Source organism: Lissotriton helveticus, chromosome 3_1 (genome assembly GCF_964261635.1).
Source record: "Lissotriton helveticus chromosome 3_1, aLisHel1.1, whole genome shotgun sequence".
In the NCBI taxonomy this organism is placed as follows: domain Eukaryota; kingdom Metazoa; phylum Chordata; class Amphibia; order Caudata; family Salamandridae; genus Lissotriton; species Lissotriton helveticus.
The window spans coordinates 415,607,415-415,635,052 of NC_136061.1; the positions used below are offsets into that span (position 1 = coordinate 415,607,415).

The window sequence follows — 27,638 nt, forward strand, 5'->3', positions numbered from 1 at the left end:
CTCCTGGTGGCTCTCACATCAGCGAGACTGAGTGAGTGAGCTTCAAGCACTCTCCATAGTGCATCCATTTTTGCAATTTAAAAAGGAGGTTCTTATCCTTCGGACCAATCCAAAATTTATACCGAAGGTACCATCGGAGTTTCACTTAAATGAACCCTTGATTCTGAAATCTTTCTTTCCGCACCCTTCTACGCCTGCGGAACGCACGCTCCATTCTTTGGACGTTCAGAGATGCTTAAAGTTCTACTTGGAGCGCACACGTCCTTTTCGGAAGACGACTCAGTTGTTTGTGTCCTACAGTGCACCACGAAAGGGATTGCCTTTGGCAAAGAGTGGCATTTCCCGCTGGATCTCCAGTGCGATTCAGTTCTGTCATCAGGAAGCTGGCAAGCCACTGGATGGAAGAGTCAGGGCACATTCCACGAGATCAGTGGCGTCATCAGTGGCTCTCTTTTCAGGAGTGGCCATTAAGGACATATGCAGGGCAGCAACGTGGAGCAGTACTCATACCTTCACGAAACACTACTGCCTGGAGTCTGCAGGACGAGACGACGCGGCTGTTGGTCAAGCAGTCCTGCGGAATCTTTTTCATTGAGAGGTGAGCTTTCCCTACGATCCCTCCAGCCTGGTGAGCACATTTTGTTTGTTTTGCTATGCTTTATGTATTGCTTATATGGTTATGTGATGCCATGTACGTACAAAATGTGTTTCTTCGTCATTTACTGCTAGCTACTCTGATACAAAGCATGGGAATCTATGAAAGTTCCAATACTGGGGCAAGAAAACAAGTTACTTACCTGTAACTTTGGTTCCCCAGTATTGGTAACTTTCATAGATTCCCATGCGCCCGCCCGCCTCCCCGGGGAAAGCTCAGCCTGGTTACAGAGTTAGTGGCGGTTTGCACAACGGCTACGAAAATCTGAGGCTCTGAGCTCTCTCAGGAAGGTTCCAGAGGGTGAGGCTGCTCTGATTGGTCCTGGCAAAAGTTTGGTCTCTTTTTACAAAAAGAGGGTGATAGGATACAAAATGAGATGAGGCCTAGGCCTAAGTTTCTCTTTTGTTTCTATGGTTTTTATACTACCGAGGCTCCCATTCCGACGACGGGGAATGATACAAAGCATGGGAATCTATGAAAGTTACCAATACTGGGGAACCAAAGTTACAGGTAAGTAACTTGTTTTCATTCCCTCTGTCAAGCTTAGCACAGGAAATCTGGAGATGGGGAATACCACTCAAAATAGACCTGCTAGCCATACACCTGCTAGGGAAGGACAATGTAGAAGCGGATTGGCTCAGCAGGCAGACTTCAGCATCCCACGAGTGGGAACTCAACATACAGGAAACAGAGAGACTATTCAGGAGGTGGGGCACCCCGACAATAGACCTGTTTGCAACACGCCAGAATGCAAAATGCCAATACTTTGCATCCAGACAACCAGAGGCACTATCCCAGGGGAATGCCCTATGGATAAGCTGGTCAAAAACATTTGCCTACGCTTTTCCCCCCGATACCATTGATCCCCAGGGTTCTCAACAAATGCAGTACGAGCAACATGACGCTCATCCTGGTGGCACCACAGTGGGCCAGGCAGACCTGGTACTCCCAGATAAGTACTCAAAAAGAAGAGACCTACTCTCCATGGAAAAAGGAGAAGTTCTACATCCAGAGCTGGAGAGCCTCAACCTCTCAGCTTGGCTCCTGAGGACTTAGAGTTCGCACATCTAAAACTACCAGAGTGCACCCTGCGGGTGCTGCGAGAGGCAAGAAGGCCCAGCACACGCAAGTGCTATGGGGAAAAATGGAAAACATTCACTCAATGGTGTTGCAGGAAAAAACTCCATAGAAAGCTCACCAGGGAATCAATGGTGCTAAGATACCTCACGCACCTAATAAAAGCTAAACTAAGCTCATCCTCGCTGAGGGTACACCTGGCAGTGATTGTGGGATACACAAGAGGAGAAACAGGGAGAAGCTTCTTTACATCTCAAGTAGTAAAAAGATTCCTGGAAGGGGCTAAAAGAATAGCGCCACCAAAAAGAATGCCGCCACTGGCTTGGAACCTAAATGTGGTACTGACAGAGCTCATGAAAGCACCTTTCGAACCCATCCACAAATCATCACTGCAAATGCTGACAATGAAAGCGGCCTTTCTGGTAGCAATCACCTCGCTACGCAGGGTGAGCGAACTACAGGCACTAACACTGCAGGAACCCTACATACAGATACACAGTGACAGGGTCGTGATAAGAACAGACCCGCACTTCATGCCAAAGGTGGTGTCAAGGTTCCACATGAATCAGAGTATTCAGATTCCTAGCTTCTTCCAGAACCCCACAACGAGCGCTGAGAGGGCGCTCCACACTCTAGATGCAAGAAGGGCAGTGATGCACTACATTGAAAGGACGAAAGGGTCACAGGAAGACAAAACAACTCTTCGTATCCTTCGCAAACAGTTACATGGGTAAACCAGTGACTAAGAACACCATAGCTCGATGGATCGCACAAACGATACAATTCTGCCACAAGCAAGCGGGCCAGGAGCTAACAGGAGGGGCACAGGCCCACTCAACCAGAAAGAAAGGAGCAACAATTGCCTTTCTGGCCAACACACCAATTCATGACATATACCTGGGGGCAACATGGGCTTCAGTGCACACGTTCACTAAGCACTATTACGTGGATGTACAGATGAACAAGGAAGCACAAGTAGGACAAAGAGTGCTTCTACATATATTCAATAACCAACGCTCATCTTCCACCCAGCCGCCACAAAAGTAACAAACACGCTACAAAATCTATGCTCAGCATAGTGAATCCAGAAAGATTCACGCTGCAAAACGAATAGTTTCTTACCTGTCGGTGTAGTTTTGCAGCTTGAAGATCTTTCTGGATTCACTAGCGAACCCACGCGCCTCCGCCAGAAAGATGAGGCTGGAGATGAAGGTGGAAACACATAGAAAAGAAAGCAAGTTGAAGCTTACAAGATACGTGAAAGAATTACGTTGAAAAAAGGATTAACAAGCATAGCCATGGATTCACTACAAACACAGGAAAAAGAGACAGAAAAAAGAATCCGAAGATGGCGCCCAAGGGTGGGAGCTTCCGCAGGAAGCATGCCGACGTCACCGAAGGTACACCAGATGGTGGGACGTCGACGCCCACCTGGGCTACAAAAAAAAAAAATTGAGAAAAAAGACTACGATTCCGGACCCAACCACCAGATTGAGGAATATGCACAGCGTAGTGAATCCAGAAAGATCTTCAAGCTGCAAAACTACACCGACAGGTAAGAAACTATTCGTTCTTTATATCGGATAAGGGCCAAGTGTTTGTGTACCTGGTTGAGCAAACAAGTTGGAGGAAGGCACTGAACTCTGGCTGCTGTTTCAGAATGAGTAACAGGACTGAACACAGCTCATTCGGAAGAACACACCCTTCGGATACCCTTCAGTTTTACTTACATTTTATTTTTTAAACCAATGTTCAAGAAATGCTCGATTTCACTGTTGCACAAATAAAAGACACACTCCTTAATAGACAAGCACCGTAGGCAAACACAGTAGTGACGCACACAACACAGTAACGGATACATGCACACAAACGATAATGCACAGACATAGATGAGTACATACAGCACAGATGTATATGCACCAAAGATTCATGCCCAAGCACGCACACTCAAACACTTGCGAAAACCACAAGCACGGACACACAGCACACACATTCCATCGTTAGACACACACATACAACATGCACACATACAATTAAACACATACCAAATGCATACAACCTCACAAAAGAAACTATGGAGCTTCTACTGGTCACCTTACAGTATCTAGCTGCGCCTTTCTTCACAGCGTAACATTTGATGACGTCACATTTCCTTTATGGTTATCTTGATAAATAACTTCCACCTATAGTGTGTGCTGAGCAAAATACACACAATTGATGGACGGAATGGAGAACGAATCAAAACATTACTGTTTTTGTTGCATAGAGCCTTGTGTTACCTGCAGGTCAAAAGTTAAGATCCTTGTAATATAGCTTAGTGAGTTATGACCCTGCAGCAAAGACCTGCTTGCAAACAAGAAGGCATATGTTTAGAACCTCACTGTTCTTTCCTCAATTTTTTCTTATTTTAAAAATGCTAAAAATGCTACTTTGGGTAGTAAGAAACATTTATCAGTAAGTGCCAAACATATAGTTATTAGTGAGATTACTAATGGACATATACATCCGACATTCTAACAATGCATGCAGATTTTGCGCATACAACCGTGGCAAAGTCAAAAAGCTAACCCCACCCCTTGTCCCATCTTAGCTTCTCCCTTAACTCCGCCCACTGCTCCTTTTGGTGAGTACCTGCACTTATTTTTTTCCATTTAAAGCACTGTGTCTATGTATACTAGGACAATACAGACTGCAAAGTCTTGCTTTCATATTTCCAACGTCCTTCTTTAATGACCCTGTACTTTGGTAATATTGGAGGCAAAGTTGAATAACATCATATTATAATAATGTTGTCTCAGGTGGTTTGCTGTACTATACGTCAGCATGATATTATATGGCGTGCACCAAGAGTCTAAATAGACAAGTTCTTGGATCCATCCTGTATGTTTTTGCCCTCTCTAGAAATGAATGGGAAGTGGTGATCTTAACAAACCTGTAGAATCTGCTAACGTGTTTTTGAGTGACTAAGTGTTGTTCGATTACTTTTATATGTATTTCGTATAAGAAAGTACTCATTTCATGTGATAGAACATTTGGTTAGCCATAAAAGTGGTGAGAGTGGATAAGCATGTATATAGAGAGAATTGGTACCCTTCTGGTTGTTTGCCACAAGAGGTTGGGTCTGCCCAAGAGTGTACCTGCAGTCTGCCAATTCAACACTGCAGAATAGGGTTCGCCCGTCTTTTATATTAATTTTCCTTTGCACATCTCAACAGGAAAACGCCCTTTGGATCTACTGGCGTCAAGCGTTATCTTAGTTTAGGGTTTCTCAGCCAAGTCTGTGAAAGTGTTTGCGATAGTCGCCACCATAGAGCACAGTTTGCTTTGGAAAGGATTCAGTTGCATTTCTATTAAGAACTACATTTCATACACTTCAGGATCTCAATTGATTTTAAGTCTGTGTTCAGGAGTCCAACAGGAATGATTTAAAACATTTAACAAGCAACCAAGCCCTTAATGTTTTCTAAATGATACTGTTGAGTGTATATGCAGTGTACAGTCCCACCATTTTGTATGATCTTGAAGCATTGTCAAAATATGCGGGCTCCTTAAAGCCTAAATATGCTGGTATTCCAGTTGAACAGAATGTAAGTGTTCTGTTAAAATAGATTTTTCCTAAAAGCAAGTCATATTGCACTCTGAAGGGGTGCCCCGGACCCTGATAGAAATTGCAGCACTTTGTGACCATGACAGGGATATGAAACTTATATAAATGCTATAATACATTGTTATAGTATCCAGCCAGTTTGGGGAGGATTTGTGTATTGCTTAGTTACAAACTATATTAGCAGTGACCTGGTATATCTTTTTGTAGATGTGTGTGAAGCATGATGCACATGGCTGTGTGTGTCAAAGAACATTGCAGTTGGTTTCATTATGCTGGAGTGTATAGCTGTCCATTGCTTGGGTTCAGGTGGTGAAGTTTCAAGGCATCTTTGCCTAAAATGAGACTAAGATGTTGGTGTGGGATTCCAGTAGGATTACGGTATTTTTTCACAATGGTTAATATGTCCACCGTTCTAGCTTTTGTAATACGTTTAACTTGGAGTCTTGTAGGGCAAGTGTAGGCTCTAGTAGTTGTATCAAATGTGTACTGTTGATGCAGGCAATACAATGCAATCTATATGTGCCATTCAGGTGGCAACCAGCCAGTGAGGCGGGTTGGAGCTGTGCTTTGTGTATGATGGTGCCATATGTTGTCCAAAGAGTACTGTAGCTGTATTTGAGATGTTTTGCCCACTTAGCCCTATTGGGTGGAGGGCTGCCCTATATGTTAGAATCACAAAAGGGAGCTGAGTTCAAGCCATGCAGACAGACACGTCTCAGAGCAGTCATTTGGTTAGGGTAACTTGTTGGGAGAGGTAATTAAGAAGCATTGAATATGTAAATGTGCTGCTATTGGACTGCATTCCTTTTATCAGTGGTGTATTTAAAGCAGGGCAAACCCAGCATGCAGATTGAAGTTGCGGGGAGGGGAACTCAAGATCCCTGCCCTCCAAGTGTTGACTGGTTGGCTTTGGTTGAATTCTAAGTATCTGGCTTTTTTTCCGAGCCTACTAGTCTGCACAAGCAGTCTGGTTACAAAAGACATATTGTGGGTTGCCATGGATTTACAGGGACTTAAATCCCACCCAATGCTTAACTTTGGTCGGCTCTACTGTCCCTCTCATTTGCTTGCTTCTTGATGGCTTTCCTTGTCCATCTTGGGTTTGTCCCTCCACTGAAGTATAGCTCATTTACCATACTTTTGACTGCTTGTCTTCTGTCCTTCCATTGCTCACTTTTAAGGAACTACTTCTTTCTTTTTGGTTAGTCACTGCATCAGAGTACATGTGTTTATCAGCTCCCTCCTTCTTGTGTTTTTCTCCCCCTGCCAAATACTCCCCCATCCCATGCTTTGTGTTTGCTTTCACCAGTGAGGCTTTCCTGTCCTTGAAACATCCCATCCCTTGTGTGCTTCTGCCCTGACTTTGCTTTGCTCCCTCCATCGTACCCCGCCCAGTCCTCGTTGCTTCCCCAACCCACCCATCTTTTCCCCTCCACCTGCTCATCTTTGCCCCTCCTTCACCACTGTTCTTTTTACATTTTATGCAAACAATTATTTTGGGGGGAGTCACACACAGCAAATAGCTGCTGCCCCTACACGTAAAAGCGCTTTTGCATGCTTACAAAAAATATTTTGAGCTGTAAAACTCCATCAGAATGCATCGTTTTGAAGGGTGTTTCTACCCACCCCTCCAACCCCACCAACAGTTATTGCTGCTTGTCCTGTTCGCCTACCTCCTCCCTCCCGTTGCTGCTGTCTCCTTCACACCTCCCGTTGCTAGCCCCATCCATAGATCATCCCCTCCTCAGACCCTGCTTTGGGCATCGTTTTGCAGGCTGTCTCTAGCCACCCGCATTTGTTGCTGCTTTCCCTGTTCCTCCACCTCCTCCCTCATGTCGCTGCTTGCTACCTTGCACCTCTCTCTCGTTGCTTACCCCGTCCACAGTCACTTCTGCCCCTGACCACGTCACTGTTTTTCCCTTCATTGCTGCCTGTATTCTTTCCCCACCTTCTCCCTCCTGTCGCTGATTGCACCTTCTGTTGCGTGCCCCGTCCGCAGGCCACTCCCATGCCTGACTGTCACTGCTTTTCCTTTGCTGCTTGTGTTTTTAGGTCTTATTTGAAACAACTCGCATGCGTTGTTCTGCGAGAGTATAGTAGGCAAAACAAACTCTTGAAACCAGCGAGGATTGTCCCCAATGCATGTGAGGTACTCAAGCGCGACGCTTCCCCAGCGCGCGCTTGGCCTCACTTCTCAATCACATCCCATATGGTGTTCCTTCCCACTTGCTCGCACATCAAAGGCTGCTGCTCCCCCGCCATTGCGCTCCCGCCCCCCCACAGCAATGCCTTTTTTTTGCAGCGTCCTTTTACAGCCGCGCGGCACCAATGCTAGTTTTTAATTGCAGCTGGTGTTCCTGCAAAAGGGCGGCCGCTACCTACGAGCCTCTTGCTGCGCCCGCTTCATATCATTCATGCTTCTTGGCATTGGATGCTGACAAAACTAACGTTCTCGTAACTTGCAGTGAAACTGCGTGGTTTGAATTGTACTTTCACAACCCAAGCACCCTAACGAGCAAGGTGGGGATATCATTCGTAGTGCTGCATGCACATCGGAGTGCACTGCACACTCTTTATTTTAGATCACTTAATTCCATGTACTTCCCTTGTATTTTTGGGTACCCCCCTCCCGCTTCACTTTTGGAGCCCTCCCCACAACACCCTCTGAGAACAAACGCAGCATTTGCCTCACCCACTCCCTCCCTTTCTGTGCTTGGAGTGAGGCAGCAAGAGGCACAGGCACCCGCTCAGCCCCGGGTAGCTTTCGCAATGCTTTGCTGCACGCTGGGATGAGCTTCTCCGCCTCTCTTGTCTGCGGCACCATTACAGATACCCTGTCCTTCCTTACTGTGCTCCAGTAAAAATATTGTGATTTTTACTTTCACTCTTCTGCTCCTCAACTGTACCTACTGCAGGTCCTCTTACGTTGCCCTGGATGCTCTGCTCCATTTTTGGTTTTGCTTATTTACCGTTAGCGATTTCTTTTTATCCTGAGCCGAGCTTCTTTCTTGTTATTCTTAACAGCTGCTCTTCGCTCCCTCTCGGGCTGCCTCCTCCTCCCTCCTCCTCCCTCCTGCTTATGGGGCTGTTTACTCCCCTGTTGTTTTGAGAATCTGGTCACCCTAGATAAGGATACACTGACATTGAGAAACACCCTGGAATTGTGACAGAGAGCGTGAACCTGCTAGTTTATTTTTGTATTCCTCCCTATTGTCCTTGCCTCCCTCCCACCTTCTCGTTGCCTAATTTGTTTTTTCCCTTCCAGTCCCTATCCTCCCGCTGTCGTCTGACTTCTTCCCACTAATTCCCACACTCCTAGTATCCGTGTTGCACAAGTGCAAGCGGCGCATGGTAGCTGCAGTTGGATCAGCTCGTTTGTGGTTTCCTGTCCTACAGAACTACGAGAGCGAAAGTAAATAACTTTTGCACTGGCCACAAGACCAGGGCTTTAAGTGGGCCAGGTCTTGCCGGTGCTCAGCCATGGCAGTTCCTAAAAACAGGTGCAGAGATGGACCCCTATCGGGCTCTCCATTTTTGCCCTCACCCTCAAGGTACAAAAAAAAATCTCAACTCTGCAGCCGTACCACTGTCCAAAGCCTTTGATGCAACTTCAAACAGGCTCGTTTTAGTTCTTTCGCAGTCTCATCATCTCAGAACGGAAACATTTTCAATATTATGTACAAGAAAACCATAGCTGTTGCATAATTATCTTAGGCAACTTATAACCATTGACAAAGCCAATAGTCCTGGCTTGTTATAGGTATAATGTTGCTTGTATCCCAAAGCTGGATGTAATGACCGAAACAGCAAAATGCCAGTCAGGTGGCAAACTATGCTAAGCACACAATTTTGGCATGCGTGTTTTTAAACCGTGCCTTAATTACTGCGGCCACGCCCCGTTGAGAGCCCCCCGCGCAGTTTTTTCCTTCCACTTAAAACCCTGCATAACACAAAAAAACACTTGCCTTTACGAATGCGCCCAAATGTATTAATTTACAACGTATTGACAATTGTCTGTATTCTTTGTTGTGTATACATGGCAATTGTGAAGTAGCTTTGTGGCTCCTAAACGTTTAGTACTATTCTTCTCACCATTTAAGAAATAAAATTATCAAAGTGGAATGCTCATACAGTGCTCCGGACATGATGGTGCTTTAAATTAAATGCTTGCTTTTGAAATATGCAGTGATCCTTACGTTACGAGTGAAATTCCAGCAAGTTCTACTTGGCTTTCCATCTAGTCAGTGTTATTTGCAACGCACAGAGATAAAGAAGTTACAAATGAAACTGTGCAAAAGCAAGTTACTTAGGTATGAATTGTGTTTAAGATACATTATCGCAGAAGGCGTAAAAACAAGACCAGTACAATTTCTTCCAAAACTCCTTAAAACCAAAAACTTTATGGAAATCAGCAGTACTGAAATACTTTTTTGGAAGGGTAAGAATATATATTGACTCTGCAACATCTGACAAATTGGATTTGCCTGTGGCCTCGGATTGCGGGAATTAAACATTAAATGAAGAACCATCTCAATCATTTAACAGAAGGTGAACGGAAAAGGCTTCCCGCTCATGGTCAAAATAAGAGCACTAAATGGCGCATTTCTGTTTGTCGGCCTAGATGTTCCCTAACTGAGATATTGAGCGGCCCCTCTATTCCTTAGTGATGACCTATCTTAAGTAAACTGTGTAAGGGTTTTTCTCTTTCTCTGTTCTAGCATGCATTACACGTTTGACCAACATGCTCTCTTGCATATATGATCAAGTGAGCGTTTTCTATAATTTTGTTGTGATGGTTGGTGCTTGCGAGTTCATAGGGGCTTTTTGAGAAGTACGGTGGATTATTCAGAAATTAATAGAATAAGGACTCACCATCATTTCTAGCATCCCCTCTGTTACTAAAAACCTGCCCAAATCATCCGTTTGGACCCTCGAAACTGCTAAAGGGAAGGACTTGTGCAGTAGGATCACTGCCCCTCTGGAACTCTTGTTTCTTTGTGTGGTGTACCGTCAGTGGGGTTTGTCTCTCTGCGTGGGGTCTGTCAGGGTTCTCTCTCTACTCCCCTCTCTCTCTACCCCTCTCTCTCTCTACCCCTCTCTCTCTCTACCCCTCTCTCTCTCTACCCCTCTCTCTACACCTCTCACTCTACACCCCTCACTCTACACCCCTCTCTCTCTCTACCCCCCTCTCTCTACCCGCCTCTCTCTACCCGCCTCTCTCTACCCCCTCTCTCTATCCCCCCTCTCTCTATCCCCCTCTCTCTACACCCCTCTCTCTGCCACCTGCACGTGAGGAACAGGTACTGCATACAGGGGGATTGCGAAGGGCTCTAAATAAAGTCGGTGCTTCAGCCGCTTCAAAAAGCTGACAACTGCCCACAACGTAAAGGCCAAAATTCCATCACTTGCTAACAAGGTCCATTTTTACCAACGTAGGAGTGTCATAGCTCGATCATCGATAGCTAGCCCCTTACATCTGGCGTCATGATGCCACCACTCTCATCACTCAGCGCCACAGCATCACTTGGCACCACTGAATGCCACAGCAGCCCTCAACGCCACAGCACCACTCAACGCCACAGCACCACTCAACGCCACAGCACCACTCAACGCCACAGCACCACTCAACGCCACAGCACCACTCAACGCCACAGCATTACTCAACGCCACAGCATTACTCAACGCCACAGCATCACTCAACGCCCCAGCATCACTCAACGCCCCAGCATCACTCAACGCCCCAGCATCACTCAACGCCCCAGCATCACTCAACGCCCCAGCATCACTCAACGCCCCAGCATCACTCAACGCCCCAGCATCACTCAACGCCCCAGCATCACTCAACGCCCCAGCATCACTCAACGCCACAGCACCACTTAACGCCACAGCACCACTCAACGCCACAGCACCACTCAACGCCACAGCACCACTCAACGCCCCAGCATCACTCAACGCCCCAGCATCACTCAACGCCCCAGCATCACTCAACGCCCCAGCATCACTCAACGCCCCAGCATCACTCAACGCCCCAGCATCACTCAACGCCCCAGCATCACTCAACGCCCCAGCATCACTCAACGCCCCAGCATCACTCAACGCCCCAGCATCACTCAACGCCCCAGCATCACTCAACGCCCCAGCATCACTCAACGCCCCAGCATCACTCAACGCCCCAGCATCACTCAACGCCCCAGCATCACTCAACGCCCCAGCATCACTCAACGCCCCAGCATCACTCAACGCCCCAGCATCACTCAACGCCCCAGCATCACTCAACGCCCCAGCATCACTCAACGCCCCAGCATCACTCAACGCCCCAGCATCACTCAACGCCCCAGCATCACTCAACGCCCCAGCATCACTCAACGCCCCAGCATCACTCAACGCCCCAGCATCACTCAACGCCCCAGCATCACTCAACGCCCCAGCATCACTCAACGCCCCAGCATCACTCAACGCCCCAGCATCACTCAACGCCCCAGCATCACTCAACGCCCCAGCATCACTCAACGCCCCAGCATCACTCAACGCCCCAGCATCACTCAACGCCCCAGCATCACTCAACGCCCCAGCATCACTCAACGCCCCAGCATCACTCAACGCCCCAGCATCACTCAACGCCCCAGCATCACTCAACGCCCCAGCATCACTCAACGCCCCAGCATCACTCAACGCCCCAGCATCACTCAACGCCCCAGCATCACTCAACGCCCCAGCATCACTCAACGCCCCAGCATCACTCAACGCCCCAGCATCACTCAACGCCCCAGCATCACTCAACGCCCCAGCATCACTCAACGCCCCAGCATCACTCAACGCCCCAGCATCACTCAACGCCCCAGCATCACTCAACGCCCCAGCATCACTCAACGCCCCAGCATCACTCAACGCCCCAGCATCACTCAACGCCCCAGCATCACTCAACGCCCCAGCATCACTCAACGCCCCAGCATCACTCAACGCCCCAGCATCACTCAACGCCCCAGCATCACTCAACGCCCCAGCATCACTCAACGCCCCAGCATCACTCAACGCCCCAGCATCACTCAACGCCCCAGCATCACTCAACGCCCCAGCATCACTCAACGCCCCAGCATCACTCAACGCCCCAGCATCACTCAACGCCCCAGCATCACTCAACGCCCCAGCATCACTCAACGCCCCAGCATCACTCAACGCCCCAGCATCACTCAACGCCCCAGCATCACTCAACGCCCCAGCATCACTCAACGCCCCAGCATCACTCAACGCCCCAGCATCACTCAACGCCCCAGCATCACTCAACGCCCCAGCATCACTCAACGCCCCAGCATCACTCAACGCCCCAGCATCACTCAACGCCCCAGCATCACTCAACGCCCCAGCATCACTCAACGCCCCAGCATCACTCAACGCCCCAGCATCACTCAACGCCCCAGCATCACTCAACGCCCCAGCATCACTCAACGCCCCAGCATCACTCAACGCCCCAGCATCACTCAACGCCCCAGCATCACTCAACGCCCCAGCATCACTCAACGCCCCAGCATCACTCAACGCCCCAGCATCACTCAACGCCCCAGCATCACTCAACGCCCCAGCATCACTCAACGCCCCAGCATCACTCAACGCCCCAGCATCACTCAACGCCCCAGCATCACTCAACGCCCCAGCATCACTCAACGCCCCAGCATCACTCAACGCCCCAGCATCACTCAACGCCCCAGCATCACTCAACGCCCCAGCATCACTCAACGCCCCAGCATCACTCAACGCCCCAGCATCACTCAACGCCCCAGCATCACTCAACGCCCCAGCATCACTCAACGCCCCAGCATCACTCAACGCCCCAGCATCACTCAACGCCCCAGCATCACTCAACGCCCCAGCATCACTCAACGCCCCAGCATCACTCAACGCCCCAGCATCACTCAACGCCCCAGCATCACTCAACGCCCCAGCATCACTCAACGCCCCAGCATCACTCAACGCCCCAGCATCACTCAACGCCCCAGCATCACTCAACGCCCCAGCATCACTCAACGCCCCAGCATCACTCAACGCCCCAGCATCACTCAACGCCCCAGCATCACTCAACGCCCCAGCATCACTCAACGCCCCAGCATCACTCAACGCCCCAGCATCACTCAACGCCCCAGCATCACTCAACGCCCCAGCATCACTCAACGCCCCAGCATCACTCAACGCCCCAGCATCACTCAACGCCCCAGCATCACTCAACGCCCCAGCATCACTCAACGCCCCAGCATCACTCAACGCCACAGCACCACTCAACGCCACAGCACCACTCAACGCCACAGCACCACTCAACGCCACAGCACCACTCAGCACCACTGAAGGCCACAGCACCACTCAGCACCACTGAAGGCCACAGCATCACTCAGCACCACTGAAGGCCACAGCATCACTCAGCACCACTGAAGGCCACAGCATCACTCAGCACCACTGAAGGCCACAGCATCACTCAGCACCACTGAAGGCCACAGCATCACTCAGCACCACTGAAGGCCACAGCATCACTCAGCACCACTGAAGGCCACAGCATCACTCAGCACCACTGAACGCCACAGCATCACTCAGCACCACTGAACGCCACAGCATCACTCAGCACCACTGAACGCCACAGCATCACTCAGCACCACTGAACGCCACAGCATCACTCAGCACCACTGAACGCCACAGCATCACTCTGTGCAACCATTCAACAACAACTGGTTCTAATATGTTCTCTCAATGTTTCAAGCTTTATTACAAATGTCACAAAAAGATGTTAATATTTTACTGCTGTTCTTGGATTTTTATCACAATAAAATACACTGAACATAATCTTCCCAAAAAGTTATTTACAAAAGTCTAAGCTATTGCCATTATAAATTACAATAACTTGTATTTAAGTATTAATTATCAAAAAATAAAGGCCATATAATACATCTAAGTCATGTAAATACAACACATATTGCATTACAAATGCTATAGGTGTCACGTTTTCAAAAGTTAAAACTATTGGCATTGTAAATGACAAAGCTATTAATTTAGCTATTTTCAAAACAAACACATAAATAAAATATTTGTCATTTGCAATACCAATAGCTCAAAATTTCCTAATGTGAGATCTATTGAATTGCAAATGCTTGTTTATGTTAAAATCTCAAGGTTGATTATCAGGGAGAGCAGGGCGACCATGTTCTGATGGGCAGGGTGGGAGCAATGGTCGAGATTAGACTTCTTTGTAATTCCTTTTTTGTCATTTACCCCATTTCCGTTTTTTTAGGTCTCCTGGCGTACCGCGCGAAAGCGCGGTCTCGCCAGAGACCTATTGTGAGTGACTCTGCTTCCCAGGAGAGGGGACAGGAGCTGGCCACGCGCAGGGAATGGAGCGGGCCACGCGCACGCGAACGCGCTTGCTGTGGCCAGCTCCTGTCTCCTCTCCTGGAAAGCTGCCACACAGCCACACCTCCCCCTGCACGCACGCGCAGAAACAGAGACACACACACGAGCGCACCTACACACACGCACGCACACACATACAGAAGCGCACCCTCCCCCCTCCAACTAAGCCTCACTTACCGGCTTTGTTGAGTTCTGCAGACTCCGCAGGGCTCTCCCTCGGGCATGGGAGCCCCGCGTCACCAGCACTGCTTCTCTGGCCATCCGTGGGCGCGTGCGCGGGCTTCCGGAGTGCGAACTACAAACGTCTACGCTATGACGTCATTTTGTAGTTCATCACACGCAGGACATTGCCTCCCCACTCAGAGAGAGCGCGGGTGTATAATAACTACTCTTCCCAGATTGGCTGCTCTTACAACCAATGACAGAGCAGATTAACCCAGCAACGAGCTGTGTTCGCCTCCTACTTGAGAGCCACACCTTCCCGCTGACGTAAACTGTCAATCAGACGCATTGCACGAAGTGGCCAAGCTTTGGAGATTCCCAAAGCTCATATTTATTTCTTTATTGCGTTCATTATTATTTGTTTTGATAGCCACAACCCTTTAGCCAAAGGCGAGTAACTTGGCAGGATTCAAACAAAGCCTTTTGGCTTGGAGGATTGCTCGTTGCTATTGGGAAGGCGGGGAGGTGTGTGTCCATATTAAGCTGTATGCTACATTTGGATGTTTGCATTTTCCTCAAATAGAAACTGGAATTTTTGCACTCCAAATGGGACAGTTATGACCTGACGGCTTCCTATCAAAACACCCCGAGCTACAAAGAATATAAGACGCCAAAGCTGCAGGAAAAGCCTGCCAAAACAAAACGTTCATGTTTACATTGCCGACAAAATGTTTTGTGGTCCTAGGTTTTGATGGTAATTTGCATTATGAACCTATGGGAACCTTTATGTTCATTGTGCCTATGTCAGTTTTGTCTTGAGGGAGTAATACGATTCGGAAATGCAAAGTTATTATTTTGGCCTAAACTTTAGCCTTAATTTGAACAAAATTTGAGTTTTGTGGTTCGAAGGGAGCAAATGCCTAATGGCCTTCAGGTTTCAGTTTCCATCCTATGTGCCATCGAGGCTTTTTAGGACAGCAGGAATCTAATTTACTATTCCAGTTCCAGATCTAGAATATTTGGGGGACGTTTAACTTTCCACTAGCCTGTCCAAGAAGACTAATTATTACTTTTACTCCAGTCCTGAAATATTTTTGGGGTAGTTAAAAGAAAAGTAAAAAAAAATCCCAGATGTTAATAAAAAGGAGAAAAAGTGGGGGGGTTGAAATGTGCATTATTTAGCATTGACAAGTGCTGTGCTGAGAGCATCAGTGCTTTCCGTGACTCACTGAAGCAATTTGTATTTCGTGAAACCAAACTGGTGTCAGTCTATTTAGCATTTCATGTGTTTCTTGTTTACAAATCGGCATCCATGTAAAAAACCAAATTCAACTTCTCCGGCTTGTGTTTCCTACCACAACTACATTTACTGCTACTTGCCGCCTCAGTTCTTATGTCAGGATTTGTGTTCCAAATATCAGTGTGTACATACCAAATAAAATAAAGAGATATAAGGAATTTGTGAATGGCAAAATACCTTCAACTGTAAAATGAGTTTATTGCTTATGTTCGGTCTGTTAAACAATAGACTATGGAAACGCATTCGGCCTCATTTAGAGCATTTCTAAAGAAGATTGTATTATAATAACAGTAACTGCCCATGTGTATTAGATTCTGCACGAGTGGCAGTTAATTTGAAAGCTTTACATCTTCAAATATCCGCATTATTACCCTACATGCCCTTATCTTGCAGCCGCACGAACCACTGATTGTGTGGCTCTCGTGATCCGCACAAGATGAAGAAAACGTGTACGGTGCATGCACCTGCTTCCTCTGTAGTTCTGCATATGGGGTGGGAATACTCTGATCAAACAGGAGCACGGTGTTTGTAGCTTACAGTGTCAGTCTAGAATATGTTTTTCTCAAAAGCAAAGCGGTTTTGCATTAAGTTGTGTAACTTTCAGTAGACTAGAATGCACAACATCATGGTTAGTCTAAATGAGCTAGAAATCCATTTCCACTGTGGGCACTGGATTGGGTGCCCTTTAAGGTTTCACCTGCACACTTGTCATAGCTGTCTGTTTTCGAAAACCCATTCGTGGACCGCACCAAAACCTTGCAATGAACCTGGTGCCTTCCTATTGCTTACTATTCGTCGGTTTTGTTGTCAGTCATTTGCTTGCTGTTTAGGTCTCCTAGCGTTGAACCGCGCAAAAGCGCGGTCTCGTCAGAGACCTATTGTGAGTGACTCTGCTTCCCAGGAGAGGGGACAGGAGCTGGCCACGCGCAGGGAATGGAGCGGGCCACGCGCACGCGCTCGCTGTGGCCAGCTCCTGTCTCCTCTCCTGGAAAGCTGCCACACCTCCCCCTGCACGCATGCGCAGAAACAGAGACACACACACACACGAGCGCACCTACACGCACGCACACACATACAGACCCGCCGCTGCACACACACACACAGAAGCACACCCTCCCTCCCCCTTCCACCCTCCAACTAAGCCCCACTTACCGGCTTTGTTGAGTTCTGCAGACTCCGCGGGGCTCTCCCTCGGGAATGGGAGCCCCGCGTCACCAGCACTGCTTCTCTGGCCAGCCGTGGGCGCGTGCGCGGGCTTCCGGAATGCGAACTACAAACGTCTACGCTATGACGTCATTTTGTAGTTCATCACACGGCAGGACATTGCTGCGCATCTGGGGAGCATTCGGATTTTAAATGGTGATGCTGCAGCACTTCTCACATCCCTAGTCCCAGGGCCAGAGCAGTTGGCAGCTTCCTATGGGACCAGCTGTTCCCCGGAGTCAGCGGATAATGGATCCTTAAATAGAAAATAATACGTGTATGATTTTAAAAGTACATCCCGGGACTACGACAAGACAGTGTATGCATTACTGCTAAATTACTAGAATCAGCACGAGATCGATAGACAGACCTCGGCACCATCACTGGACCAAGAGTGATCTCTTCTGCAGACGCAGTTCATCATTTCTTGACATACACAAACTTCCAGTCAGGGCGAGGAGTGCCCCTTTAATTCGTGCGGCGGAGGCGCCCTGCTCGGCTCGTCTCTTGGCAGCACAGACATGGGCGGGGAGGGAGGGACGAGTCGGTGACTCAGAGCTCCCACTTTCCTGCACAGTTGGCAGGCGAACAAGAACGCATCGAGGCGGAGCAGCCCGTTCCAGTGTGCAGAGGCAGGCGGAGAGGAAAACGCTGCTTCGCCCCGGGATCCAGCAAAGCCCTTCGGCGACCCCTTAGACGGCCTTACGACCACCACCAACCCAGTCAAAATGTTCCTCGTGAAACAGGCACTCGAGGGAATATCAAAAGGTGGCCAGGCAGGTGGCATCATGAACGTAATTGGAGGGTTGATACCCGGCAGGGTGGCAGCAGTGGTGGAGGTGGTGGCGGCAGCAGTGCTGGTGGGAGCCGTGGAGGTGGAGGTGGTGGAGGTGGTTTTGGTGGTGCCGGTGGCATTCTCGGAGGAATTATTAAAATCATCAGTGAAGCAGCAGCAAGCTACAACCCTGAGCCCCCACCTCCCGCAGCAATTTTACCAATGTAGAAGCCAATGAAAGCCCAGAAGTCCGCCAACTCTTCCTGCAGCTGGCCGGGGAGGACATGAAGGTTTGCCCAACGGAGCTGATGAACATCCTGAACAAGGTGGTTACTCCATACCAAGACCTGAGGACCGAAGGCTTTAGCCTGGACTCATGCCGTAGCATGGTGGCTGTCATGGACCGTGATGGCACGGGGAAGCTGGGATTTGACCAGTTCAGGTACCTATGGAACAACATCAAGAAGTGGCAGTGCGTGTTCAAAAGTTTCGACCGCAATCAGGAAGGCTTCATCAGGAGTTCCGAAATACCAGCAGCCCTGCAGGCTGCTAGGTTTCAGCTCAATGAGCAGCTGCAACAAATGCTGGTAATTTAGCAATGCCAAAAGCTCAAACTTCATTACTGGGAGACCTATTGCATTGCAAATGCTTGTTGTATGTGTGGCTTGGAGACATTCTTTAAGCTGTTGCCCTTTATCATTGCAGAGCACTGCGCTGACACAAGATCTGAAATATATTTGGTGTAGATTAATTGGCTGTGGTCAACGAAAACATGAGGAGGAAGACTTTAGAAAGGAGTGGATGGGATGTAATGAGGTGGTCAGTGTGTATTTTTGGACAATATAATAAGTGTTTGGGGAGGAGGAGGCTGATCTTCTGATATGTAATGTAATGCAATTTCATATCAATAGCAGGCTGTGTTCTCTAGAAACGCCAATTGCTTCATATGCACAAGGAATTCGTAAGTATAAGAATTGTGCACACACTAGGAATAAGCATTTCCAAATAGCATACGCACATATCAATATACCAGCTTGCACATGAAGGGGGGGTACACAAGTTGTGCCTGTCCGAAATCTATTGGCTTTGTAAATATTTGTCCATGTGGCACAGCAGTTGAGCTTCTGTGCAACATGGCTTACATTTTTTAAAAAGTGCGATGACGTTGCCATCATTGTCCATGTCGTAGCACTTTATTTTCTTTAAGCTATGGTGCACAGCAGCTCAACTGTGTGCTGTGAAGTGTATGGTTCTAAGTGGCGGACTGCAAATTTCTGGTGCAGTATCGGAGCTTCTGCAGTTCTATCGCAGCAAAGTTTGTTTTGTTTTTTTTCCTAGAAGATTTTGGGTCAGAAATATATATGTTTATGCCTTCACTTATTGTCATGATCTTGATGATTGTAGGTCTGGCACAGTTTAAATTATTCGGAGTCATAATGCTGACATTTATTTTAAAAGGCGCTATTCACATTTTGGAATTTTACTACCTTTTTTAGCTAACAGTTTTCAGTCAGTTTTGGGTAGCAAAGTGGGAGCAATAGATTTCAACTTCAACATGTATCCTTTTTCGCATTTCTCCTTCGTGTGCTGTGCTCTTTTTCCTGTCACGCTAGTGTTAGGAAATTGTGGTATATTTACTCATTTGTTTTTTTAGATTTTTCTTTATAATGTTAGCCATAACAACTGACAATCCTGTGTTACGATCAAGAAACGTGACGTATGATTCTGATATGTTTTAGCACTTCAATCACTATTGATCCTTGCAGCATGTAATACAAATACAGCAATATCATAAGGGAAAATGCCAATGGGTTGGTTGACTTGAAATGCACAGGACTTAAAGATATCACAAAACACTTAAGTGCATTATTACGTAGCATTGTAATAATAATCCTTCCAGTATGTGCAAATATAGGCTGCCGCGCATGCTCACTACTAAGTCTATCAAGCTCCGAGTCAAAATCACCCACTACCCAGTACCCACCTGGATGGAGCATTGTTACCTCGTTACTGAACGTAACATTTTCTAATTTATCTTCTAAATCGTCACATGCTACACGTTCCTGCTTCCTTACTGAATTTCGCCAAATCCACCCATGTCGTTCAGCAGGGCCACACCTTTAAAGCGATGCTTCTCGAGATTGCTTAGAGAAAGCAGTGCGAGCGTTGGAGAAGTTTTTGGCTCACAAATCCAGACGAGGAAAGATTGGGAGAGAATCAATCAATCAATCAGGGAATTGATCTTTGGAAGTTTATAGAATATACGGCAAACGATTAAAAGGTTAGCAGGTCCCTCTACTTTTTCTCATGTTCCTCAAAACAAGCTCCGAGGCCGGGTGTCTCAAAATATCTTTTCGAAAAAGTATTATGAAGTAGAAAAAATAAAATATGAGAGTCTTTGATACATTTCGTTGTACTGTATGTACAGGCACTGTGTATGTTTGAGAGCTCGAGGGTGGTTCCATATCACTTTGGGAAGAGGAAAACAGCTGCCAAGCCACTGAGCGGGAGTGTGGCTGAGGTTCTTGTCTGTTGTGCAGCTTGTAGTGACTCCACTTAATGGAGCCATTTCCCCCGAGAGGAAGGCTCCTGCACAACCCTGTCACCCACTGTAACCAAACATTGCGATTTTGGATCTAAATAAAAAAATACGTTTTGAAAAAGAGGAGGCTTAATTACAAAGGGCAGGAAAGGAGTGGCTAAACATCTTGAATCTAGGTAAGAAAATTGGTTTCAGTCTCTTCCTTGGTTCCAAACTTCCTTCCAGTGCTGTCCTGCGAAGCCCCTTGTTCATTATACCTCTGGTCCAGCGTCCAAGGCTCATTATTGGGATTCTAACCTTCTGTTTCCCATTTAAATGCTGTGACACAACAGTAGTGGAACATTTTACATGCCTGTCTATAGCTTATTTAATTATTTCTGGTGCTTTTATCAGCCACAACTGGGCTTACTCCTGTTGCAGGCGGTGTGCCGAATGTTTTTTTTTCAAAAGACTACTTCATTGTGGAAATACATTTGAGTTCTGGTCACGACGCAGTCTTACTTTATGCTTTTGAGTCACCATGCATTTTTAGGGTATCAGCTGTCTTAGCAGACCACCCAAAATTTATAGTTAATATGTTAATTTAGTTTTGCTTTTAATAAACACTTTACTGAACGTTTTAAATTTGCTTCAAGGACCCGTCATTTTAAACCATTTCTTAAGTTCATAAACTGGAAAGCTTCGATCCTACTGGTACTCAATATGCCCAGTCTGATGATAGGCTGTTCTGCCAGATTTTAAGTGTGTTACAGAGGTGCAAGAAACAGATTGCACTTATTTCACCATATGACTTTAGCCCTGACGGTTTCTAAAGGAAAGGTAGAACCAATTAGCCTCTTTACTCCATTGATCTCTGCTCTGTTAAGGGCAGAGTGCTTGTTAAATTGAAAACAAGGCTTTGCTTCATCGTACTTTCGGATGAGACGTTTGCCGATCTATTGAGCCAGACTAGCTGTCTACCTATTAAAAACATTCGTTTTCAAAGAAGGCTGCTATTAATCAAGTTTGAGTTTTTTGCGGACTTTCAAGCCTGCCAAAGTGCAGCATGGTATCCGTACAGTCCAGCATCTGAGGATTTCTCCTCTTTCACGAATTACTGGGAAGCAGAAGGCTCAGTAGTTGGTGCATGGTTTACTCCTGGCTCTTGCAGTCAACAACACTGTGGACCTTCCAGGTCTTCTTAGTGTGCCCAAGGTGTAGCCTTCCACCCTTAAATGATTTTCCAACTAATGATCTACCATATTAGCCATAGGTAAAATTCGTTCATACTGGGCTGAGTCTAAACCTTTATCCTTTGTGATACCATAAGTGGGTGAGGGGAGTGCTAGAAGCAGGTGCTTTCCAGCTCTCCAACCTTGTGTCTCTACTGTGTATTTATAGGGACCTGTCAATTTGTTACTCATGGAAGCTGGCATATTGAGCATTGACTTCCTCAAGCATTTCATGTAGAGCTGCAACAGCTCAGTGGTGTTAGTCGTCACTGTGCATGTTTTGAGTTGTTTGAGTTCGTAATTTAGAGGTACGTAAATCGGACGTAACCTGCATCATACACTTGCTTATCATCCACTTCATTGAACTACCATAAATGGAGATCAACATGAACAGTACAAGAAACTGACCCAGGAAGGAGGTCATGGAGATTGTTTCAATCAAATCTAGAAACATGGACAGAGATTGGTGAACATAAACATGGGAGCATTAAACTATTGTATTTTACAAGTCTGTTGGAACTGGCACGGTCTGGTTGGGTAAAGCAAGGCCCTAGACAGGCAGAACCTACCACTCCTGTCAGGGGTGGGCGATTACACTCACTGTATAACCTGCCCTCACATGTGAGTAGTTTGGTACCGAGCAGTCAGGCTCATCACAGAGGCAATGTGTAAAGCATTGGCACAGCACTCTCACACAATAAATAAACTGCGTGTCACATAAGAGATTTCAGGCATGATGTATGTAAATATAGTTTGTATTCAACATGAACATCTTGTATTTGATGCATAAATCACATTTGGAAACATCACTAGCAGAATGAGGCCCAGCCGTATTAAAATGACCTCAGTAATATACACACTTGGCAAAGGTGCTACTTTACCCCCCAGCACCCTAATGCAGTGAAAACATTATCAGAAAGAGGCCCACCCTTGCAATTATTATAATTTAATACCACACAGTTTTAGGGTGCACCCCAGATCACAACGATGTCAAAAAAGTGTACACACAAATAATTACAACACTTTTAAAAAGCAGTGAGGGTCAAGGTTGCACTGGCAAAAAAACAATGTCAAACGTAGTATTCTTTGGTAGGAAATCAACGACAACACCGTTGCCGTTGAAAAGCGACACCGTTGTGCGGTGTCATTAATAGCAGACAGACAGACAGACACACACACGCCACACACACACACACACTTGTAATGCGGTGCAGCTGATATCTGACAGGTCAGTTAATAATGCACATGCAGGCCCCATGGCTCAAGCCCCCCTCCACCTGTGAGCTAACCCAGACTACCACGTGCTGGAGATGAAGAAAACCTTTCCCCTGATACTAGACCGATCTTGGACGGGGTCCCACTTAGTCAGGGCCCAAGGGAAGAAGGTGGGGGTTGGTAGCAGGGCTGATTTGGAGGCAGTTGACAAATGTGGGTTTGGTTACTACTCGGGTAGTTTACCCATGGTTTGCGGAGCAGAAGCAGACTGAGGGCGGTGGTCGTTCAATCAAAGGATTCCACACTGCCTTCCGGCACCAGCCCAGTTCTGCTAAGCACTGGGGGTTCACGCAGTCTTTTAACCCGCTTCTGATCGCTCTCGAAAGCGTTCCTTAGCCCATTCAAATACCCTTACCACCCAGGGCCAAGCCGGGCGATACTACCTGGCAACATGAGGTTGTCATGTCCGTATGAGGAGATGGCGGTTGGCCGGTCTTACTGAGGGCACAAAAGGAACAGTCGATGAAGCAGAGAAGCCTCTCTGAAGAAGGAAGCACCCGTCAGACTTGCGGCACCACGGAACACGGATCCACTCCTCTGCACTTCCTTGGAAATAAGGCACAATGTCTGGTACGCGTTGATATGAGTCGCACCAGACCATTTTTGTCACTCACAACAAAGAGTTGCAAATTCCGTACCTCCGTGGAAATTAGGCACAAGGTCGTGAGCGCCATGATACGGGTCGCACCTGACAATTCCAGTGGCACACAACGAAGAGTTGCAAATTCCATACCTCCTTGGAAATGTGGCACAAGGTCTGGTGCGCGTTGATCTGAGTCGCAGAAGACAATTTCTGTAACACACAGGCGCAAGTTCAACAGTGCTGCGTGAGGTAGATTGAGTCACTACTACTGGTACACCCTTGCCCCCAAGGGTCGCAACCTGTAAATCGGACACCACGTGTAATGAGCATGCAGTCGGCATGTCAATAGAGAAATCGTGCAAAATCGAAGTAGGGGTACTGCATTCGGTGAATCCGCTCACGGCCAACAAGAGACCTATGCGTGTTGCTGCCCCTTGATGCGGGGTTCACACTCCTTAGAGGCGGGCAGTACTTTTGGGACTCCGTACAAGGCAATCTGGTTTCCAGGCATAATACTTTTACGCTCACGCCGTGCTAACAGTTGGGATCCAGGAGACAAGTGGGCACTTAAGATGGGTGATGTGGGCACTTAAAAGGGTACCGCTCTCCAGGTGTCACAATTATACGGTGTGGGTCCCTTGCGGGAGGCCTTTAATGTCCCTGAGACCGTTTTTGAGCAGCAGGACTATGAACTGCTGCCACGCTGGGGGATTATAATTGATTTACTTAGGCTGTGTCAGGCGTGCTGAGAACATTGGTTTTAAAGTGTGTTTATGTTTTTAATCTTCGTACTGCACTAGGTCTCTCACCTGATCTGCTTGCCTGATTTCAAGCGCCCCGGTCCACCGCAGCTCAGAGGCTGATTGTTGTGGAGGGCGAACTGAAACCTAGCTAGTGTCGGAAACCCTCACTTCGGGTGGACATTTACAGGCGCCATCTTGGACGGCGGTCCAGTTGTTTTGCGCTCCCGTAACCCGATATTTAACGGGACGGGGCACGCTTTGCTGACTGTTTGAACAGCTGGACTACGAACTGCTGCAACGCTGGGGGAATACAATTTTATTCAGGCTGTGTCCGGCGTGCTGGGAACATTGGTTTTAAAGTTCGTTTGTTTTTAATCTTCGTACTGCACTAGGTCACTCACCTGATCTGCTTGCCTGATTTCAAGCGTCCCGGTCCACCGCAGCCCCGAGGCCGATTTTTGTGGAGGGCGAATTGAAACCTAGCTAGTGCTGGAAACCCTCACTTCCGGTTGTACATTTACAGGCGCCATCTTTGATGGCGGTCCAGTTGTTTTGCACTCCCTGTTGCCTATTTAAGTGCAACATGAGTACGCAAGCGCAGCGGGCGCGCCGAAGGCAAGCCCGTCCGCGCTTGTCCGCACCAGTACTTCGCCTCTTGCCAAGGTTGCTGGCCGAGGCGTGTCTGACGTCCATATTTTTACTACAGAGGCCCTACTGGCAATGAATCCCTTAGCTTATCAGTGTAAAGCTTCTCCATTACACCCGGTGAGTGGGCCTATCAGCTGTCCTAGTGGTAGGTTTGCGCTACCTGCTTCCTTAGTCCCTTCGCCATCTTATGCTGCTAATTTACAGCGACGGCTGAAAATTTAGCAGCTGAATGTGAGGCCATTGGTTAAACACCATGCTGAAATTTATGACCTCATTACTGACGAATCTCCGGACATATTTTTTCTGACGGAGACTAGGCTTAATGAGGACACGACGGCTAAGCCTAACTTGGCTCTGTTGTGGATTATTACATTTGCATGTTAAATAGGGACACGGGGAGGGAGGGGTGGCATTGCAATGATTTTTAAATCCTGCTACTCCTGTCTCTTTACTCAAGAAGTAGTGGAGGGGTGTGAATGTGCCCGTTTTAGCATTAGTGTGGGTACCCATCTGACTCTCTCAGGGATCCTGGTGTACAGGCCACCAGTTTAGTTTTATAAATTTGCTGCTGGAGGTGATGGGCTCGCTTGCTGTGGGGACTGCTAATTTTAGCATTTTTGGCGATCTAAATCTACATTTCGGTCTTATGCAAGACAATACCATCAGTAGCTTGCTTCCAGATCTTGCTGCATTCCAGTTAAATCAGCTGGTCTCTAGCCCTACTCACGTGGGTGGCCATCTGCTAGACCCTATTTTTTCTAACATTGAGTCTGCCACTGCGGGGATACCTACCCCCGTGGGTTGGTCGGACCACCTGTTGGTGGAAATGCCCTTTCCTATATCAGAGACGTTTGGTAAGGACGCTCAGCGACCTGTTTTTAAACGGCCGTGGCGGAAATTGAGATTAGAGGATTTTCACGCACTTCTTAGCGTTGACCCTGTGGCTCCTTTTAACAACGTCGAGTTAGGTTATGAGATGTTTTGTGACTGGATTACACGGGCGCTGGACTCTATCATTCCGGCGGGCTGGTTTAAGGGTCGTACGCATGACTCCAGTCCTTGGTACAACGAAGCCTTGACCAAATTGAAGAAGGTGTGTAAAAGAACAGAGCGTGCATGGAGGAAAGACTATGACCCTGGAAAAAAAGCACAGTACTTGGCCGAACTTAAATCTTACCATAGAGCTGTATGTAAAGCTCGGGCGGCCTACTATGTCAATAAGCTTGCACAGAAAGGTTTTAAGTGTCAGAGAAGACCTGGGTGCTCTGCCGTAAGTGGACGCATAAGAAATTGTGGGGTGCTACAGGTAGGTCGTGCAACTGGGTGAGTGGAAAAACCCTTATAACCACTCAGAGTTAACCAGCACTGCTGATTAAGCAAAACATTCAAAACAGGAATACCCTATGCACACACATGTAAAGTCAAAACATTGTATATAGATAAATATACAGAAGTAAAGCAAACAAAGGTAGCAGAAATAAAGGGATCTCCTGTGCAGTATTAGTCCAATGGAGTTCTTTAATTTTCTTTCACAAAAAAGCAGCCAGCCGACACATGTTTCCTCGCTTCTGCGAATCCTCAGGGCTCAAAATCGGCTGTATCTAGGGAAAAAGGTCGCTCCGCCGGTGATACTTCCGACCCGGTAGGGCCCGTAACCTGTTCAGTAAAAGCAAGGAAGTAGAGACGGCACTCTGTGGTGAAAAATCTAGTATCGCAGTGAAGATTCAAGCTAATAACATATCAAGATTCGAAGAGGATGGCATAAAAATCCTTCTCGAGTCCCCCGAATGTGGTAATTCAGGCAAAAGGCCCAGGAGGAGCGTGAGAGGAAAAGATGCAGAGTGGATAACTCTGTAATCTCTCTTTTGAAGGTATGTTTTGTTGGTCCACAACGAGGAACACGGCGACCCAGGAGCAAGTTACACTTCACGTACTGCTTCATGCGATCTCTAAATAGAGACCACAGAGTTATCCGCTCTGCACCCTTTCCTCTTACGCTTCATGATACCGTCAAAAGAGCGATTACAGAGTTATCCGCTCTGCATCTTTTCCCCTCACGCTGCTCCTGGGCCTTTTGCCTGAATTACCACATGTATGTCCAGCCATTAGCTGCGGTCGCCAGGCAGTGGGACCTTTCTTTTGTCTCATATGCAGACGATACGCAGCTGGTGGTTTCATTGGCTGAAGATTCCACCGTGAACGCTTTCAGGTTCAGAAATGGCCTGACGGCCATGGCTGAATGGATGACCTCTAACTATCTGCATTTAAATGCTGGTAAAACCGATGTTCTGTTAATTGGTAAGAATGCAAGCCTGAGGGGTGAGCATTGGTGGCCGAAGTTGTTAGGCAAGACTCCTGAACCCAAGAAGGTGGTTAAGAACTTGGGGGTGTGGATGGACTCCTCTCTTAGCTTTCGAATCCACACCAAGAAAGTTGCCGGTACGCGCTTCGGTCTCTTACGAGGTCT

At 47.4% G+C, this 27,638-nt stretch overlaps 1 protein-coding gene and 1 pseudogene across 4 annotated transcripts in view; both read left to right on the plus strand.

Annotated features, from left to right (window-relative positions):
- The window catches only part of BMPR2 (bone morphogenetic protein receptor type 2), a 546,503-nt gene that overhangs the window by 346,369 nt on the left and 172,496 nt on the right, over positions 1 to 27,638 (plus strand). The window lies entirely within an intron of this gene.
- LOC144825159 (calpain small subunit 2-like) lies at positions 18,123 to 18,765 on the plus strand (annotated as a pseudogene).